The sequence below is a fragment of the Procambarus clarkii genome, chromosome 17, assembly GCF_040958095.1.
Source record: "Procambarus clarkii isolate CNS0578487 chromosome 17, FALCON_Pclarkii_2.0, whole genome shotgun sequence".
NCBI lineage: Eukaryota > Metazoa > Arthropoda > Malacostraca > Decapoda > Cambaridae > Procambarus > Procambarus clarkii.
The window spans coordinates 15,338,367-15,361,068 of NC_091166.1; positions in this window are offsets into that span (position 1 = coordinate 15,338,367).

A 22,702-nucleotide genomic window follows, 5' to 3' on the forward strand; every position below is an offset into this window, starting at 1 on the left:
AACTTGGCTTATTAGGCAAATCGGGCCTTGCATAGTAGGCTGAGAAGTGAGTTCTGGCTACTAGGTACGACATATATATATATATATATATATATATATATATATATATATATATATATATATATATATATATATATATATATATATATATATATGTCGTACCTAGAAGCCAGAACGCACTTCTCAGCCTACTATGCAAGGCCAAATTTGCCTAATAAGCCAAGTTTTCATGAATTATTTGTTTTTCGACTACCTAACCTACCTAACCTAACCTAACCTAACTTTTTCGGCTACCTAACTAAACCTAACCTATAAAGATAGGTTAGGTTAGGTTAGGTAGGGTTGGTTAGGTTCAGTCATATAACTACGTTAATTTTAACTCCAATAAAAAAAATTGACCTCATACATAATGAAATGGGTAGCTTTATCATTTCATAAGAAAAAAATTAGAGAAAATATATTAATTCAGGAAAACTTGGCTTATTAGGCAAATCGGGCCTTGCATTGTAGGCTGAGAAGTGAGTTCTGGCTACTAGGTACGACATATATATATATATATATATATATATATATATATATATATATATATATATATATATATATATATATATATATATATATATATATATATATATATATATATATATATGTCGTACCTAGTAGCCAAAACTCACTTCTCAGCCTACTATGCAAGGCCCGATTTAGTGGCAGCAGGTTTTCTTTCAAACATGTTTCATTGAATATGACCGCATATTCTGTATTTATTATTTTCTGGTTTAGTGCTTCTATCCCTCTAACTATTTTCTTAGCATCAGGGCTTAATTGGAATAGGAGTTCTCCAAAACTCATTTTCGTACTTTTAAGGTGAAGAAAAGAAGTGATTTACTATAGAGTGTATTACACTTATTTGTATAATTTGCACGACGTTTCGAACCTCCATGGTTCATTCTCAAGTGAACAGATCTTACAATACTAGTTGATTTTATACCCGCATTAGGTCAGGTGATAATACAATGAAGGTGAAAAACATGGGGGGATACATAAGGGATAAACATAGGGGCTGCAGAAGGCTTATTGGCCCATACGAGGCATCTCCTATCTAAACACAAAGATTAATCCAGTGTAATTGGCCTGTTATGTTGGACATTGTCTTCTGTGTTGGCATCGATATGTTCTTGTCTTGTCCTTACTCTCATGGTGGGTAGAGTAAATAGTTCCGTGATTTGGGTGTTCATGGTAGGTCGCTCTATTCTTATGTGAATTGCCTCAAGAATTTGTAATCTTCTTGAAGAAGATTCAAGAAGATTACAAATTCTTGAGGCAATTAACTACAATAAAACAAAATTGACCTCATACATAATGAAATGGGTAGCTTTATCATTTCATAAGAAAAAAATAGAGAAAATATATTAATTCAGGAAAACTTGGCTTATTAGGCAAATCGGGCCTTGCATAGTAGGCATAGAAGTGCGTTCTGGCTACTAGGTACGACATATATATATATATATATATATATATATATATATATATATATATATATATATATATATATATATATATATATATATATATATATATATATTTATATATATTTATATATCCCATTTGTCATGGCCCTGGGAACAATTCAAGAAATTAGCACCACACTCTGGTATCACTCCATATCACTCCACAATAATCAATGGCCAGGAATCACTGACGTTACACATGCAAGATTACACATGGAATAATATCACTCTGTCTCGCGGACGATCAAAAATGAATGAATTACCACAATTCAATATAAATATTACATGGACATCCTCTCAGTCCTTGGCTAATCTATGTATACTCTGTTCCCGTGTGTACCCACACACACACACTGTACGTCTGTGTACACAAGACGTACGTCCCTCTGGACTGACAAGATGGCAACAAGGGTGATTATCTCCTTGTCCACACTTCACTTCACCTCTACAGGTGCTTAGTAACAAAGCGACGAAACACCTGACTTCGAATTCAAGCTTTAGAGACTAACTAATCACCAGAAATACACACATAGGTACTTACTCATTAATACTGCCGGCCTTACACACACACCATTCCCATACATCAGGCACCCTGCTACGGGTGGCTGACTCTTTGCGGTGGAGATGGCTAGAGCGGTCCTCACGTGGTATCTTAAGTGCAATTGGCGTGCACTCGAACCCCCCCCCCCCCAACCCCTCTCACTACACGGCTCTTCCATGACGACGAGTCAAGTGGCTGGCAAAGGCGGCCCACAGCTCACCCACCATGCGGCCTAGCTGTTTCCGCGCAAACTTGAGTCTCGCTTCAAGCCATACAATAGAATGATGCTATTGGCATATCTCTGTCCACAGACGTGCTATCCCGGCTAGGGTAACATTTCTGGAATGCTGATGACGGGGGCACTCACATGAGCCTAAACACTAGATGTTTCGGTTGTTGGTTACCAAACTTAAGTCTGCGCACTTAAGTGCACTTAACAAGTGTTAACTGGCCTCCACAGGCATAAGAGCACTATTGTAAGTGAGCTGGTGAACCATCCCCTCACACACAGTGTACTGTTGTTTGAGTATCTGGTCATACTGTTATCTTGAATATTAGAGGAAAGACGGCTCAAGACATGATGGACTACATCACACAGAAGTGCAAGGAGGCAGCAGACAAGTTCGTCCCAATACAAGCGGAAATGAAATGCAAATGAGAAACCCGTGGTTTAATCAAGGATGTAAGCTAGCAAATCCACTAAGTAAAGGCTTGTGGAGAAACTATAGAAACAACAGAACACTAGAGAGCTGAGAAAGATACCAGAATGCCGGGAATGAATACATCTGGGTTAGAAAAGAGGTAGAGAGGCAATATGAAAATGACATAGCGAGCAAGGCAAAGACTCAACCCAAACTGCTGCAGAACCACATCAGGAGGAAAACAATAGTGAAGGAACAAGTAATGAAACTGATGATATGGGCAGAAAGATTCACTACAAACAACAAGGAAGTGTGTGAGGAACTCAATACGATATTCCAGGAGGTTTTCACTTCTGTGTAAGGAGAAGTCCTAGAGATAAGAGAGGGAATATCAAAACAGGACACCACTTGAGGAGTTTGTGACTACCAGTGGGGAGGAGAGGAAGCATCTGCCTGATTTGGATGTGACAAAGGCTATTGGTCCAGATGGAATTTCATCATGGATTCTAAAGGAAGGATCAGAAGCTCTATGCATCCGACTCTCCATGGTGTACAACAAATCACTGGAAACAGGTGAACTGCCAAAAATTTGGAAGACGGCCAATGAAGTTCCAATATACAGGAAGGGTGATAGGCAAGAGGCACTGAACTACAGGCCAGTGTCACTAACTTGCATTCCATGCAAGATGACGGAGAAGATTTCACGTTAAAAGCTAGTAGAACATCTTGAGAGAAAGAACTTTGTAATGCAACGTCAACAAGGATTCAGAGATGCCAAATCATGCCTAACAGGTTTAATTGAGTTCTATGACCAGGCAACAAAAATTTGGTACTAGAGAGAGGGCTGGGCAGAATGCATATTTCTTGACTGTCAGAAAGCCTCTGTCACAGTACCACAAAAGAGACTAGTACAAAACTGGAGATGCAGGCCGGAGTGAAAGGGAAAGTACTCCACTGGATAAAGGAGTACCTAAGTAGCAGGACACAGCGAGTCACTGTGAGGGGTGAGGTCTGGGAGTGGCGAGGAATCACCAGTGGAATTCCACATGGATCAGTCCTTGGACCTGTACTGATTCTGAAATACGTAAATGATCTCCCAGAAAGAATTGACTCGTTCCTCTCAATGTTTCCTGACGATGCAAAAACTATGAGGAGAATCAAGACAGAGGAAGATAGTATGAGGCTACAAGATGAGCTAGAAAAACTGAAGGAATGGTCCAACAAATGGCTACTAAAGTTCAACCCAAGTAAATGTAAGGTAATGAAACTAGGAGGAGGAAATAGGAAGCCAGACATTGGATACCGAGTGGGAGATGAAGTCGTTCACGAAACGGGCAGAAAGAAAGGTCTATGAGTTGATATCACACCAAACATGTCTCCGGAAGCCCACATAAAAAGAATAACATCAGTGGCCTTTGTGAGGCAGGATAACATCAGAACTTCTTTCAGAAACCTGTGTATGGAATCCTTCAGAACCTTGTATACAACATATGTAAGGCTAATCCTGGAGTATGTAGCCCCAGCATGGAGCCCCTACCTAGTCAAGCACAAGACGAAGCTGGGAAAAGTTCAGAGGTATGCCACTAGGCTAGTCCCAGAACTAAGAGAAAAAGTTATGAATTATGAGGAAAGGCTACGGGAACTGCACCTCATGTCGCTAGAAGACAGAAGAGCTCGTGGAGACATGATCACCACATACAAAATTCTCAGGGGAATTGACATGGTAGACAAGGATGGATTATTTAACACAGGTGGTACATGAACAAGGGGACAGGTGGAAGCTGAGTTCCCAAATGATCCACACAGACATTAGAGATAACTTTTTCAGGGTCAGAGAAGCTGTTAAACGGAATGCAGTAGGAAGTGAGATGGTGGAGGCTGACTTCATACACAGTTTCATATGTAGATATGATAGAACCCAGTAGGCTCAGGAATCTGTACATCAGTTGGTTGGCGGTTGAGAGGCGGGACCTAAGAGCCAAAGCTCAACCCTCGCAAGCACAATTTGGTGAATAAAATTAGGTGAGAACAATAAGTTTTATTTCTTATTAGGGCAAGTATATACTATGCTTCAAGCCAATAATACTCACAGAGTTTCGGGCATGACAATAGCATCACTGTCGCTCTCGAGGCAAGTAATAAGTTCTCATATAAGTACAGGTGGGATGTCGGACATTTTAATGGTGATCTATTGTTAAAAATTTTAACACGATCTTCCTCTCTTAAATTTAGGGTGGAAAACACTTTTGCATAATATTTGGAGTCTGTACACTTCAAAAAAGTAAAAAAAAATGGACATCTCGAACAGCTTATTTCAATATATTACAGAAACAACTTGAATCGTGATGGGTTATGCATAATAACAATTGTTGTATCTGTTGACAGGCTGGACAGCCCTTCACTGGGCAGCCGCACGTGGTCATGACAACACTGTGAAGGTCCTCCTCGACGCTGGAGCAGACATCAACGCTGCAAATAATGATGGTAAGAGTCACACTTATGCATCCCAACATTATACAACACTTATGTCACACAACACACTAAACTTATCATTTGACAAAATGCAATATATATATATATTATAATTATACCAAAGGAGATAATGTCTGTTTGTGTGTCTGTTCAAAGTTGGAGGCCAAACGTTTCATATACAAAAAATTGTCATATACGTTTCATATACAAAAGTAATCTGCACCATTATTCACTGATGTTACGAAAATTAACAGAAAATTCCTGATGTGAATAATTTGCCCGTACTAGCATCAAACAGACAATTCTCCCACACCGTTAAAAGTTTCTCAAGCAACTGTTATATACCAGAGTAAGGGTAACTATTCTTGTTTTAGTATTTCACACCACTTAGCTGCTTTTGCTGCAAACCAACCACACATTAGACAATTGTATTTTTTATAAGACAGAGAGAGAGACAGAAAAAGAGTGAGACAGACACAGTGTGAGAGCGTACATTCATTAACCAGGCGTGCCCACATCGGAAAAGCCAGATGTACGTTGTTCACTTCGGGAGTCACTACAAACCCACAGGCCTTCACGCTGGGAAGCCAGTTGTGGAATCTGGCTTCCAAATTCCACAATTGGAATCGCTGATCCAGAAAGTGAGCAGCGTGAGCATTTTGCTTCCGCTGCGCCAAGGTTTCCGTATGTCAGGTAGAGATGAAGACCAAGGCGGTATTCACCCCCACAAGCCAATACAGAGCCATCCTCACTTGGGTCGGTCTCTCTACAACTTGCATGCAAGCAAATATAGCCGGTAGAGCTTGGATTCTCACACCAATATTTATATAAAGATGTTTGGGGTTAGTAGCTGGAACCTGAACCAACTTAAGAAACAATTGGAATGTGATGTGAAATGGGGCCGTACTGCAGAATGGGGAATGATGTCAAAGGCAAGTGTAATAGCAAAAATAGCTTTATTCAACTACCTACTAATACACAGGCACCCACATTACGTTAATTCAAGAGTGTCATTTCAAATGTCAATACCACAATTGCAGTAGGTCTCCTGATCCACCACCTGACAGGTGTATAGAGTCATAAGGCTTCGACCCACTGTTGCAGTAGGTCTCCTGACCCACCACCTGACAGCTGTATAGACTCATAAGGCCTCGACCCACTGTTGCAGTAGGTCTCCTGACCCACCACCTGACAGGTGTATAGAGTCATAAGGCTTCGACCCACTGTTGCAGTAGGTCTCCTGACCCACCACCTGACAGGTGTATAGAGTCATAAGGCCTCGACCCACTGTTGCAGTAGGTCTCCTGACCCACCACCTGACAGGTGTATAGAGTCATAAGGCTTCGACCCACTGTTGCAGTAGGTCTCCTGACCCACCACCTGACAGGTATATAGAGTCATAAGGCTTCGACCCACCGTTGCAGTAGGTCTCCTGACCCACCACCTGACAGGTGTGTAGAGTCATAAGGCCTCGACCCACTGTTGCAGTAGGTCTCCTGACCCACCACCTGACAAGTGTATAGAGTCATATGGCCTCGACCCACTGTTGCAGTAGGTCTCCTGACCCACCACCTGACAGGTGTATAGAGTCATAAGGCCTCGACCCACTGTTGCAGTAGGTCTCCTGACCCACCACCTGACAGGTGTATAGAGTCATAAGGCCTCGACCCACTGTTGCAGTAGGTCTCCTGACCCACCACCTGACAGGTGTATAGAGTCATAAGGCCTCGACCCACTGTTGCAGTAGGTCTCCTGACCCACCACCTGACAGGTGTATAGAGTCATAAGGCCTCGACCCACTGTTGCAGTAGGTCTCCTGATCCACCACCTGACAGGTGTATAGACTCATAAGGCCTCGACCCACTGTTGCAGTAGGTCTCCTGACCCACCACCTGACAGGTGTATAGACTCATAAGGCCTCGACCCACTGTTGCAGTAGGTCTCCTGACGCACCACCTGACAGGTGTATAGACTCATAAGGCCTCGACCCACTGTTGCAGTAGGTCTCCTGACCCACCACCTGACAGGTGTATAGACTCATAAGGCCTCGACCCACTGTTGCAGTAGGTCTCCTGACCCACCACCTGACAGGTGTATAGACTCATAAGGCTTCGACCCACTGTTGCAGTAGGTCTCCAGACCCACCACCTGACAGGTGTATAGACTCATAAGGCCTCGACCCACTGTTGCAGTAGGTCTCCTGACCCACCACCTGACAGGTGTAAAGGAAATCAAGGCCTCGACCCACCGGACAGGTCATCAGCAACAGTTTACTAACCTGAAACACTTCGTGCACATTCTTGGCAAATATCAAAATACTTCACTACCACAATACATCAACATATGTAAATGCATACATAACAGTGTCATTGGGACACACAACAATACCAACAATTGCTTTAACAATCAATGTCACCAAGACATTCAATCACCTACGTAACACATGTAACTTGAACAGCAACCAAAACATATACAATTAACATTTAATTTTTCAATTAATTACCATTAATTAATTACCCACAATTATATTAATTACGGTCACTTAGATGGTCAAGAAATCAACAGTTACATCAACGTCACTTTCACCCAGACAAGTGTCCAATCAAAGACAATTACGTTTATCACTGTCACCTCGACAATTAACAATCACTTAATTACATTAATTTATTGTTTATCAATTAGACGAAACAATCAATTAACAGCTTAATACACTGTCAACCGACAGCTATCAATGAAAATAATGACATTACTAATTACAATAATAATTTTACTAATTATTATTGGATAATAATGAATCCCTACCAAGGATATCACTGGGACAATCCAACACCACACAATAATTACAAACACAATTTAAGAACATAAGAACATAAAAACAAAGGCAACTGCAGAAGGCTTATTGGCCATTACGAGGCAGCTCCTATATATAACCCCCCCAATCCCACTCATATACATGTCTAACCCACGCTTGAAACAATCGAGGGACCCAACCTCCACCACGTTACGCAGTAATTGGTTCCACAAATCAACAACTCTGTTACCGAACCAGTATTTACTCAAGTCTTTCCTAAATCTAAACTTATCCAATTTATACCCATTTTTTCGTTTTCTGTCTTGTGTTGATACTTTTAATACCCTATTTAAATCCCCTTTGTTATGTCCATTCACCCACTTGTAAACCTCTATCATGTCACCCCTAACTCTTCGCCTTTCCAGTGAATGCAAATTAAGCTTTGTTAATCTTTCTTCATATGAAAGATTTCTAATTTGGGGAATTAACTTAGTCATCCTACGCTGGACACGTTCAAGTGAATTTATATCCATTCTATAGTATGGCGACCAAAACTGAAATGCATAATCTAAATGGGGCCTAAATAGAGCAAGATATAGCTGAAGAACCACACCAGGTGTCTTGTTACTAACGCTTCGATTAATAAATCCCAGTGTCCTATTTGCCTTATTACGAACACTCAGTCATTGATCCTTTTGTTTTAAATTCTCACTAATCATAACTCCCAGATACGTTTCGCAATCCGACTTCGCAATTTCAACACCATCAAGCTCGTATCTTGTAACTCTATCATGATTACCTAGCCTCAGACCTTTACATTTATCAGCATTAAACTGCATCTGCCAATCTTTTGACCATTTCAAAAATCCTATTTAGATCAACTTGAAGTGATAGTGAGTCTTCTTCCGTGTTAATTTCCCTACCGATTTTGTATCATCTTCAAATTTGCAGATGTTGCTACTCAAACCTGAATCTAAATCATTTATATATATTATAAACAACAGAAGTCCCAGAACAGAGCCCGAGGTACTCCACTAACAACATTATCCCTCTCTGACTTAACCCCATTTATACTAACTCTCTGTTTCCTTTGGAATAGCCATGCCCTAATCCAACTTAATATAGCACCCCCAATACCATGAGTCTCTATTTTTATAATCAGTCTTTCATGTGGCTCTGTATCAAAAGCTTTGCTAAAGTCAAGGTATACAACATACAATCCTTACCACTATCAACTGCCTCAACTATGCTGGAATAAAAGACAGAAAATTTGTTAAACATGAATGGCCATTAGTAAAACCATGTGGAGACTCATTTATTAATTTATGTTTTTCAAGATGACGACGAATTGTATTTGCAATTATCGATTCAAGTAACTTTCCCACAATAAACGTTAGGCTAATTGGCTGATAGTTTGACGCAAGTGATATATCTCCTTTCTTAAAAATTGGTACCACATTAGCTACCTTTCATGACTCTGGCACTCTGCCTGAGTCTATTGATTTATTAAATATGGTAGACAGTGGCTCGGAAAGCTCCTCTTTGCATTCTTTAAGCACCCTGGCAAACACTTCATCCGGCCCTGGGGATTTGTTTGGTTTTAGTTTTACTATTTGTTAAATTACATCCTCCCTGGTAACTGCTAAACTAGTCAACCTGTCCTCGTCCCCACCCACATATATTTGTTCGGCTGAAGGCATATTGTTAAGCTCCTCTTTAGTAAATACAGATATAAAATATTTATTAAAAATACTACTCATCCCCTCGTCATTATCCGTTATTTGACCTGTCTCAGTTTTTAATGGACCTATCCTTTCCCTAGTCTTAGTTCGATATAACTGATAAAACCCTTTAGGATTTGACTTCGCTTGCCCTGCTATGCGAACTTCGTAATTTCTTTTTGCTTTCCTTATCTCTTTTTTAACATTTCTAACCAGTTGAACGAATTCCCTTTCTAAACTAACTTCCCCATTCTTAATCCTTTTATACTACGCTCTCTTTTTACCTATAAGGTTCTTCAGATCCTTTGTTATCCACTTTGGATCATTAGTATTCGATCTATTCAATTTATATGGTATACTACATTCCTGGGCTTTGCTTAGAATATTTTTAAATAGGTTATATTTTGAATCCACATCAAAATCCCCATTTCCGTCACCTGTTACTGGGTTCACATCTCTCCCACACCCCATCCCCAAGACATTCCAGTCTATTTGACCCAAAAAATTTCTTAGGCTATTGAAATCATCTTTTCGAAAATCAGGCACTTTAACAGAATTATCTCCTACAGATCTATTCCATTCTATGATAGATCTGATTTCTTTATGATCACTGTTCCCTAACTCACTCCCTATTTCCATGTCCTTAATTTGTGTTTCCCTGTTAGTTAACACTAAATCTAAAATATTATTTTAAAATTTTATATAAAAAATTATTATATTATATATAATATAAATATTATTTAGACATGATATCAATATTAGTGTGCCACACAGACAACCACTATTTACTTTTGTGCCACTGAGACAACCGTAGTAGTGAATCTCTTCTCAATACCTGTACCAGATGTTAGCATCGTAAATCATTCACACACACACACACACACACACAATACGTCACCTGTCAATCACTGTTATGGTATCAACACCATTGCTGGAGTGAGGAGTGACGATATCAGCGCCATCTATGGACCTGTACTCCAACTCCAAGGCATCAAGTAAAACGAGGACAACGTCATCTGTAGTAGGTGTGACGTCTGTGAAAGGCTCCTGCTTCATATCTCAGTTAGGAGGTGAGATCGTTGGTGATGATCTTTGGTGAGTGACGTGACGATATCAACCCCATCTAAATTGCATCCAATAACATTTCACTGTTCCCACGTGAAAGGTTTCCATCCTATGTTCTCCTTGTCTTCCGTCTTGCTATTGACTTTTATGTTCACAGATGTGACGTAGAAGGTTATTGCACTCTGGAAATCAGTTTACCTTGGGCTGTCCAGAACTCTTGACGTTTCCTGTGAGGACAAGTGGCCGCCATCGGTATTAAGCACGCAGTTGGCTCTTGTACTTAGGCAATGATTGTGTGGACCGACGTACCCGGAATTTAGCCAAGAATAGTTACAAGACGACAGTAGTGGGCGTCTGCTGAGAAGTGCTGCTAGTGTGTTGCTCGAGACTTATGTCAGAGTGTTAAAGACCCTGGAAGTGATTATTTGTGACCTCTTGCAATGTGTTGCTGAAGCTCTCTGCCAGTGTTTCTGGATATTAAATGTGGGGTATTGGGACATTGTGACGATACGGTGTGTGGACTGGCTCATGTTGAGGAAGGTGAACTCGACGGTGAATAACACTGAGCGTGGACGACGTATACTTGAAGATAGTGGACTCACTGGGTTTTGAGGAACACTGCAGATATATTGAGTGTCCTGGGTGAACGCAACACTGTGTACATAGGTGTAGTTATACTTCCATAGATGATATATTGGTGAAGGTGTAATTGCATCTTGTTTACTCCCCTTTATTCCTTGCACTATTACTTGCTACCGCCAATTCTTGAGAACTTACCATTGACTTGCAGGTGGGATCATAGAAGATGAGGCTCTAAGGCACATTACGCAGAACCCAGTTACTGGCTCACGCGGGCCATTACAGTCACTAATGACAGGCCAAGGAAGGTTAAGAGCTGTCAAGCAGACAGATTAACACATTCCACGATCCCTTTGGACACTCCCACAGAAAACTTGTTGTGAGATACTATGATAATCCAAGATCGGGTAATTACTAATTACCAAATTAATGAGTGCACACTTTTTTAACAATACCCGGAAATTGTACTTGCATACAGATTCACACCCTGACACGCTCATACACACAGCAGCTGCTGTAGATGATGGTCAGCGTGGCAGATAGGCTGTACATATGAGCGAGGAGACCCAGTACTATACCCATATTAATGGATAGCGTCCACCTCCAGCTATCAGATGATCGATGTTAAATCTAGGAGTTAGGATTTGCAATACACAGGGCTGATCCTATCACACAGACAAGACCCTAAGAGCACCAGCACAATTTGCAACAATCACTGTTTAATGAGGTTTAATTTAAACCCCACACTTTTCAACGACGGATAATATCTTCAGCCATGTGCGATTTATATTTCTCCCATAACTCTGTTGGAGATGAAGGAGAGTCGGTGGTCAGTATGATTGCAAACAATGCACGAATTTGATTTGGATGTGTCGTGTTGGAAGCGTCATTAATGCCTACATTCCAGTGTCGGTCGTTCGCCAATAAATTCCGAGCTTGACTTGCACTACCGAAAGTGGCATGTATCTCAATGGCTGGAAAGATGTTGGACCGGGCACATTTACCAACAGCATACGAAGAAAGAAGCATTTTTCTTGATTGGGATGCACGGTGTACAGTCTGCCTAGCGTAGTTTATTTGAATATGCCAGGATGTCCGTCGACTCGTTGTCCTCGTTTGCGTCGATCAAATGATTTGCTACTGGCATTCCATGTGTAATACGTAGGCACTTCCGAATACAGCAGTGTTTTCGCAAACGTGTCATTTTGACATAACGTGAAGAAAACGGTTAACGTTGTAGCTGGTAGATTCATAGCTGTTTGTTGCACATTTGCAGCTGTGAAATAAACGTGTTGTCCATTTTCTTGTTTAAAAAAAAAAACAAAAAATACTAACGAAATATTTCAATTCAAACGCAGATCAATCGTTCACCCCTCAATTTCACCACCAATTGCACTGAAAAATAAGAAGAACAGTTAAAAAAAACGAAATAAAAACAATGAAAAAGAAACAAATAAGCTATACCCACGAAATGAATGGTATGGTAGACAACACAGCTCAATTCCAACGCAACGTCACACACAATAATTAAATCTAAATGAAAATAAATAAAAATTTATGAAAATCAAATTTATCAATGCAATCGGAAACATTGAAATGGAAACATAACATATTTTGTATATCGTGTCTTGCTCTTATGTGCAACAGATGGCGCTGTTTTTCAAAAAACGCATGTTTTTACCTGTCACAGGTTTGGCATCTAAATAGTAGGGATATAAAAACACGCAAGTATTCGAATAGAACGTTGTGTTCAAATTTCAAAGCAATCGGTGAAGAACTTGTGGAAATTACAGCGTGTGTTGGTCTGCCGTCTTTCAGATGGCACTGTTTTTCAAAAAAAGCATGTTTTTTCCTGTTATAGGTGAGGCATGTATATAGTAGGTATATGAAAACACTTGCCTATTCGAATGCAATTCTGTGTCAAAATTTCACAGCAATCGGTAAAGAGGTTTCGAAGATTTCCCTAACATGAAAAACGCCCGAAAAACAAATCTTTAAAAAAATAACATGTTTTTCCTGTCACCGACCTGACATCTATATAGTATGTAAATAAAAACCTTCTCTGATGCGAAGGAACGTTGTGTCAAAATTTCAAGGCAATCGGTGAATAACTTTCGAAGATTAGCAATTTTGAACAAACGAACATTTCCATTTTTATTTATATAGACTAGCTGTACCCGGCCACCCGTTGCTGTGGCTCAGCAACGCTGAGCCACAGCAACCTTTCCCTGTTTCCCAGTCCTTCCCAACATTCCCCCCTCCCCGGTCCCCTCGTCCTCCCAACTATTCCTCACTCCCTCGTCCCTTTTTCCTCCCCTTCATCCTCCACTCCAGCATCCCCTCGTCCTCCCCACAATCTCCTACTCCCCCATCCCCTCATCCTCTTTACCATTCGCCCCCTCGTTCTCCCAATCATTCCTCACTCCCTCGTTCCTTTTTCCTCCCCTTCATCCTCCACTCCACCATCCCCTCGACTTCCTAACCATTCTCTACTCCACCATCCCCTCGTCCTCCACACAATCTCTTACTCCCCCGTCCCCTAGTCCTCCCTACCATTCCCCCTCCCCGTCCCTTCGTTCTCCCTACCATTCCCCTCCTCCCCCGTCTCCTTGTCCTCCCCACTATCCTGTCCCCTTGTCATCTCAACCATTCTCTATTCCCCTCGTCCCCACCATCCCCAACTCCCCTGTCCCCTCGTTTTCCCCCAGCATTACTGCTTCCCCGGTCCTTTCGTCCTCCCCACCATTCCCCATTTCCTCGTCTGATGATCAATGATCTGATGTTCCCATCAGAAAATTGGGAACATCAAATGATCTGGGACTAGATTCACAAAGAAGTTAGGCAAACACTTACGAACCTGTACATCTCTTCTCAATCTTTGGCAGCTTTGTTTAAAATTATTAAATAGTTAATGATGTTCGAAGCACCAGGAGGCTGTTTATAACAATAACAACAATTGATTGACAAGTTTTCATGCTTGTAAACTGTTAATAAATGCAACTAAAGCCATTAATGTAAGAATATGCCTACTGTGCAAGTTCCGATTTGCCTAATAAGCCAGGTTTTCATGAATTAATTGTTTTTCGACTACACCTATAAAGATAGGTTAGGTTAGGTTAATTTTACGTTACGTTATATATATATATAACGTAAATATATATATATATATATATATATATATATATATATATATATATATATATATATATATATATATTTATAAATATATATATATAAATATATATATAAATATATATATATATAAATATATATGTCGTACCTAGTAGCCAGAACGCACTTTTCAGCCTACTATTCAAGGCCCGATTTGCCTAATAAGCCAAGTTTTCCTGAATTAATATATTTTCTCTATTTTTTTTCTTATGAACTGATAAAGCTGCCCATTTCATTATGTATGAGGTCAATTTTTTTTATTGGAGTTAAAATTAACGTAGATATATGACCAAACCTAACCAACCCTACCTAACCTAACCTATCTTGATAGGTTAGGTTAGAGTAGGTAGCCGAAAAAGTTAGGTTAGGTAGGTTAGGTAGTCGAAAAACAATTAATTCATGATAACTTGGCTTATTAGGCAAATCGGGCCTTGCATAGTATGCTGAGAAGTGCGTTCTGGCTACTAGGTACGACATATATATAAATATAAATATAAATATAAATATATATAAATATATATATAAATATATATATATATAAATATATACATATAAATATATACATATAAATATATATATATAAGTATATATATATATATTATATATATATATATATATATATATATATATATATATATATATATATATATATATATATATATATATATACCCTATACCCTATATATATATACCCTATATATATATACCTATGCCCCCTATTAGACTATTTTACAGGAACTTCTTTTCCACAGCTCATAAAACGGAGGAAAGGGTCCTGAAAGATATTGTTAATAGAAACGTTATCCCTACAGACAAAAATCAGAGGATACAACTGACGATTTACTATAAAACCAGAAAAACGGCCAGCCTACTCATGAGAAACTCTCCAGACACAAAACAGAACGCTTTAAAAGAGACTAACGTCGTCTATGCCTTCAAATGCCCACTTGGGGACTGTAAGCTCCAAAAAACCCAGTATATAGGCAAGACAACAACATCTCTTTCTAGGCGTTTAACGATGCATAAGCAACAGGGCTCCATTAAGGAACATATAATCTCTTCCCACAACCAAACCATCGCCAGAGAAATCCTAGTAAACAACACAGAAATCATCGATAGATACAGCGATAGCAGGCGGCTTGACGTTTGCGAGGCACTACACATCAAGAAGTCAACACCAGCAAACAACAGCCAATTATTGCACAACTATATTCTACCCACCTCAACACTCCGCTCCAATATAGAAGCATCAAGAAATATGGACCAATAGGCTTTTTACAAACACTTCTATTCAATATATATATATATATATATATATATATATATATATATATATATATATATATATATATATATATATATATATATATATATATATATATATATATATATATATATATGTGTGTGTGTGTGTGCTTTTGTGCAGATGTGCTTTTCCTGTGAAAAGGAGAGGTGCAACAGGTACTCTGAGAGAGAACTCTATCAAAATCAGAGGCCTGAGACTGTTCAATACGCTTCCACTACACATAAGGGGCATAACTGGCCGACCCCTCACAGTGTTCAAGAGAGAACTGGATAAACACCTCCAAAGGATACCTGATCAACCAGGCTGTGACTCATACGTCAGTCTGCGAGCAGCCGCGTCTAACAGCCTGGTTGATCAGTCCAGCAACCTGGAGGCCTGGTCGACGACCGGGCCGCGGGGACACTAAGCCCCGGAAGCACCTCAAGGTAACCTCAAGGTAACCCCCCCCCCTTATTTTTGAGGGGCTATATAGGAGTATTTAAGGATATATAATCGAACAAGTCTGAATGGCCCCTCTAGGACTATATTCATATGTATATGTCTGGAGCTATATAGGATATATATATCCTCAAAATAAATGAGGGTGAAAAGAAATAGCCCTTATGTTTTATACATTATATTAATAAATGTACATAGTGGCTTAAACGTAGTCATAATCAAAACCCCCTCCATAATATTGTCTAACTAGAGTCCTCCTTCGTGCCCACAGGTCCGTTGTGGGGTCTTCCTCCCCCTTCTGGGATGATGATGATTCATCATCATCCTGAGGGTGAATGGGGTGTTGTAGTTCTTCTTCCTCTCCTAGGGGGGGTGCTGACGTCATAGCAATCACTCTCACTGAAGGGTGTCGCCCTTCCTCTCCTTGTGGCTCGATGACGTCATCACTTTTACTTCCAGCGGTCACCCCTTGGGCTGAGGTGGATGGGTGGGGCTCAGGTGGTATGTCTGGATGACCATAGCCTAGGCTTTTGTATTTATTTAGGTAATAGCGTTTATCATCAAATGCACTTAAACCCCTCTTAGTATTATGGGTGGTGGCCATTTGCCCCCATACATTCCTAATTTGGGAATATTGAAAAGTATTTACTACTCCATTACTGTGTAGGGTCTCTTTAAAATGGTTATGTGTTAAAGATCTTTGCACAGCCCTTAGCGGTAATGGAATTTGAATTGTCGTGCAACAGCAAACTATACATTTTGGGCTTAAGAGCTACAACTTCAAGGATGTGTCTGTCTGAAACCTCTGACTTTAAAAGTCTTAAAACACCCTTTTTAGAATGATCATACAAGGGGTGAGTTTCAGGGAAGTTACTAGTATCCATCCACGACCTAGGGGTTCTTTTCCCATCTCGTTAAAGACATCTTCAGTCATTAAACTGAAGATGAAACTATCTGTATCACTGTATATCAGTGCTGCCCTATCTGTATAGTGCTTCTTAAGTACCCTGTACCAAAAATGGCACAAACTGTATTTTGCTAGCTCAAGAATCTTGAACCCAATGTAATTAGGATGAGTAATTTTAATGAATGGTCTGGAACTGACAGACAATAATTTATTGTCACCTAAATGTACCATACGTTTAAAACAAGGATTCTTCACCTCCCGTAAAAAGACCCTAGCAGAAGTCACTAGTTTGGTGTCAATGGCATGATGTGCTGGGTTCAGTAGTGTATTACCAAAAGCACTATTAGTTAACCGTTTAAATAGTGTTTTCCTATCGTTACTGGTGGAGGCATTTCAATTGTTAACATTGGTGTTAACAAATTCCGCCATAAAATCTGACTGGCAGAACTCGTAAATGGCGTGTATAGTCTCTACTTCAAGACCTATCTCAATAAATAACTGTAAGAGGTGTAGAGATATGAAATAATGTTTTTTGGGAGATGATCCCCTACCAACTTAATATTTTTTAGGGGAGCTTTGTAATGTTATTTGTTTCCAGAAGTCCCCTACTAAAAGGAGAGATATCCTCCATACTTATCCCTCTATGGTGTAAACAAAGGGGTAGATCATCTGTTAGTCTAGCTATTTCAGGTCTTATGTGTTTGGTGTCAATTAAGAGCCAGTACCCTTTGTTAGAAGAGAATGGCTGTTCTGTCATTATCTTCCCCTCACTAACGAAGGAGGTCATCTCATCAGCTGACAACCTTCTTAGACCACCATCGGGTAATTTCTTAGCATACAACTCCCATAAAGTGAGTTGAAATCTAAAAACAGTAAGAATGAAGATTTATCCTCCTGGGGGTTAAAAGATGGGTTGACGTAGTGGTTGTTAGCTCTGGCGTAACTCCTAACTGCAGTTGTAAAACCCCCTCGTATGTTTTGTGACAGGAGATTGTGTAACGTTACATCTGCACTTAACTCCAACGATATTTTGCTGCTTTTCAAGAAGCAGTCATAGGAGTAGCCCGGAAGGCTACAGTAATAAGTCATTTCTAATGAATAGATATAATTTAGAATTACTGTATGGTGAGTAAAAATGTCAGCTAGTAAACCAACGTCACACTTCAAATAAACAAGGAGATAATCCTTTAATGACCTACATCCTGTTGCCTCCCATACTAATTTAGAATGTCTATATTCTTCCAAAGTGATGGTTGATTTGTTTAGGGAGCTGTAAAACATTTCAATAGGGGGGAGTGTTGCATCATTAAAGCAGCTGATTTTTGTGACATATTCATAAGGGAAAAACTGCTTACCCCCTAAGAGTAGGTGGTGACTCTCTTCGGGTAAACCTTCTATCATTGAGTGAGTGAATGTTAAGGGGCTGGCTGACTCAATGTGGGTCTTTGCTAGGGACGAAAGACTGCCTGTAATAAAAGCCAGTGAATCAAGAAATTTAAGGTTGCCTATTTCTACCTTAAGATATTTAGTCCCCTGTCTCATGAGGATATTGCTCTTAATATTTGAACCCATGGCAAACTCCCTCAAAATTAAGCCCTTGTCATAAGACATATTGTGGGCAATTAGGACTAAAGTCTCTAGAGCATTCTTGTGACGGAGGTTGCTGTAATTACATAGAGCTCCAATATAATTGAGCTTTTCCCTAAGGTGATCATGATGTTGAACCTTGAAATTGGTGGGTGTAAATGCCTCCTCACAAAACTGACAGTGTGTCTGTCTCCTAAAATGAACCATATCCTCAAGAGACATGTCTATTTCATATTTGGGTAGGCTGGATCTGATAATTTCCCATTTGGTGGCAACTCGCTCCATGAAATGAGTGACACTGTCCCCCCAAAATAAGTAAATTTATCAATGACGGAGTGGTTCCTATCAACAATTATATAGCTGTATGCTATAGGCCTATGTTTGGCTGTAACAGAACCTAGACAATCTTCAGTGCTTAGGTAGCACTCAAAATCGAAATAAGCTATATGGGATGGGGGGGGTGGGGAGGTAACCTTTCCCTGTATTTTTAAAATGAAGGGTGTCCCCCTCCTGAGGATAAATCATTTTCTGGGTGATGTCACAGGAAGAAGAGTGATTTATCCACTCGCTAGAATTTTGATATTCTGAAAGACAGCTTCTACAGAAGACTGTCTTTCGCCTGTGGCTGCGAGTAAAGTTCCGTAAAAACTTGTCCAAGTCTTTAATTAATAAGACTTACATGAGACTCCCCCAACAACAATAATGGTACTATGTCCGAGTACTGTCTGCTACCACGACGGCAAAGAGAGACGTGATAGACACCGTCTGTATGTTTGTGAATTGAATACAAAAAAATGGAGAGTTTATTCCTATTCTCCAATTTAGAGATGTCCTCCCATGAGAGAGGGAAAGATAATTGGTCGTATTTGACCATTTTCCTAACCCTAGAGTGAGACTCTACAAGTCTTCCTATACGTTTCCATTTCCATCCTTGTTGTGGCGCCCGAAAAGCAGCAATGCATTGAATAATGCATGTTCCATTGTTACCATTGAGGTTTGGGTTGAAGACCTCATGTCGCCCCCTTAAGAAGGGGGAACAAGGCACATAATCTCCTAAACTGACCTTACACTACCATTACAGATAACGATTTTGAGGAAATCAATATTAAATAATATAAAACCACTTCCCTCTGTTTCTGATAGGAGATCCTCAAGACGTGTAATCATATATCCCACCCAACTATCAATAAGATCGCCTACCTCCTCAAGAGTTACCAGCCTAGCAGGTGTCGTTATGAAGTGTTCCCTACAGTCATCATCTTCTGTGAGACGTTGTTTTAAAAGTGTTACCTTCACTTCATGGAGGATTTTGAATGATGAAGTAAAATTGCCATGACCCGCCAGAGAATTCATGTAATTCTCTATTTCATTGGTGAAAAGTTCTCTATAATTGCTTAGGAGAACTACAGGGTCTGTGGCAAAGGCATGGGGGATGGAATATTCCATTCTAGTAAAGAGATCCCCCAGGGTCCCCACCCTATTAATTAAGTGAGGGGTGTCTATAACATCCTCCCCTTCTGAGGAATTTCCATCATTATCTCGATTGTTGTTATGGGGTCTAAGACCACTAGGACCTGCCTGAGGGATGTCACCACCATCATCATCATCATCATCACCATCATCACTCATCTCTTCCTCCCCCCCCCCCATTTGCATTGGGCTGTCTATCCCCACCACCACCTAAGGGGCTATTGTTGCGTTGGGCTTCGGGATGAAGTTCCTCTTCTACCTCCCTCTGAGATGTCTTTCCCTGCTTCTGAACCACCCCTGGAAAAAAATAATATTAATAATAATAATAATAAAAGGCAACACCCCCACACCCTACTAAACCCCATGACATAAAGTCTCAAGAAAGCTTCTTAAGATAATAAAACTGGAGAGAGGGTTTATTCACACACCGACTTTTACCCGGTTATCCGTTCCTCCATCCTTACCCGTTGGCAGGCTTCTTGGTCGTCTGTTACTGGTAACAAACTACGTACTCTTAAATGTTGTGTTTCCTTGTGGCCGTCCTCCTACCACCGTAACCGGCGATGGGAAACAGCTCTGGCGAGGTTGCGTATTGGCCATACTCACTTAACCCATGGTCACTTGATGGAGCGCCGCCCTGCTCCTTATTGTCCTAGTTGCATTGTCCCTCTTACGGTCGTGCATGTCCTTTTTGAATGTCCTGACTTCCAGGACGAGCGTGTGTCTTGCTTTCCGACCGCCCCTCGCAGTCACCTGTCCCTCAATAGAATTCTTGGTGACTCGGATACTTTTGATATCGTTCGCCTTATGCGTTTTTGTTCTCGTATTGGCATCCTTGGTGATATTTAGCGCCCTCTGATTATTCTGCGCATTTGATGGTGCTACATAGCCTTCCCGGTTTGGTGCCTTCTTTTGATAATTACTTACTTATTCACACACCTTGGGGTCATGATTGTAGATGTTCAGAGACCAAGTGCTCACACAAAGTAACCCAACAACTGCCGCAGGTGAAAGTGGGGTGAGGCTTCAAGGTGACGTTGCCGCAAATGAGGCATACAAATCCACCCTCTCTGGTAGGCTGGTGATGTTTACCTCCTAACAAGGAAATAGCATATAATTATATACACACACACTCCCCACACCCTCATGAAGATAGGGAAACCATCTCAATATTTCTCATTTGAAATAAATACGAATAAGTAAATAAGTAAATAAATGAAATAAAATAAGAGCTTACCTCCACGACAGGTTCTCCTGTGAAGTCCACTAGATTGAACACATACAGTTTCCGCACAGCGGAGGCAGAAATAAGTTGAATGTACGAATTGTGGTGATGAGCTCCAACCACAAATGTTGCAAATATCTCCTGGATGTGACATCACCCCCCTCACCTAGGAAATAAATAAATAATTAATATATATTCTCTCACTCAAAACACCCCCTCTCCCTTTTATATACATATATATATATATATATATATATATATATATATATATATATATATATATATATATATATATATACAACTTTAGAACACTTTCCCACCAGGAGACTCGAACCCTAGCCAGCACAGAAGCCTTCCAGCAACTGGCATACTCCGAAATTACCATCTCTTTTAAGGGTCTGAGCAGGTGGTGGAGCGGGTTAAGGCGTACCTGTTATGCCAGTTGCTGGAAGGCTTCTGTGCTGGCTAGGGTTCGAGTCTCCTGGTGGGAAAGTGTTCTAAAGTTGTATACTTCACTCTCGTGTTTAGGAGAGTTGTGCCTTCAGCATAGACACAGTGTTCTCCCATATTAACAGGGACTTGATGAAATAAACGTATAAATGACCCCTCACTTGCTCTAGTGCTCTTGGGAGGTGGTGATCTTTGGGGTATATAAATACTCCGAAATTACCATATCTTTTAAGGGTCTGAGCAGGTGGTGGAGCGGGTTAAGGCGTACTAGTTATGCCAGTTGCTGGAAGGCTTCTGTGCTGGCTAGGGTTCGAGTCTCCTGGTGGGAAAGTGTTCTAAAGTTGTATACTTCACTCTCGTATTTAGGAGAGTTGTGCCTTATATATATATATATATATATATATATATATATATATATATATATATATATATATATATATATATATATATATATATATATATACATATATATATATATATATATATATATATATATATTTATATATATATATATATATATATATATATATATATATATATGTATATATATATATATATATATATATATATATATATATATATATATATATATATATATATATATATATATATGCGGAAAATCCACAGAGAAATATGAAATGAGGTGAACGTTTCGGCTTGTTAAAGCCTTTGTCAACACAACACTTTGGGTGTTGACAAAGGCTTTAACAAGCCGAAACGTTCACCTCATTTCATATTTCTCTGTGGATTTTCCGCATAAAATGATCAGTGTTTTGTGATTGTCAATTGCATATATATATATATATATATATATATATATATATATATAT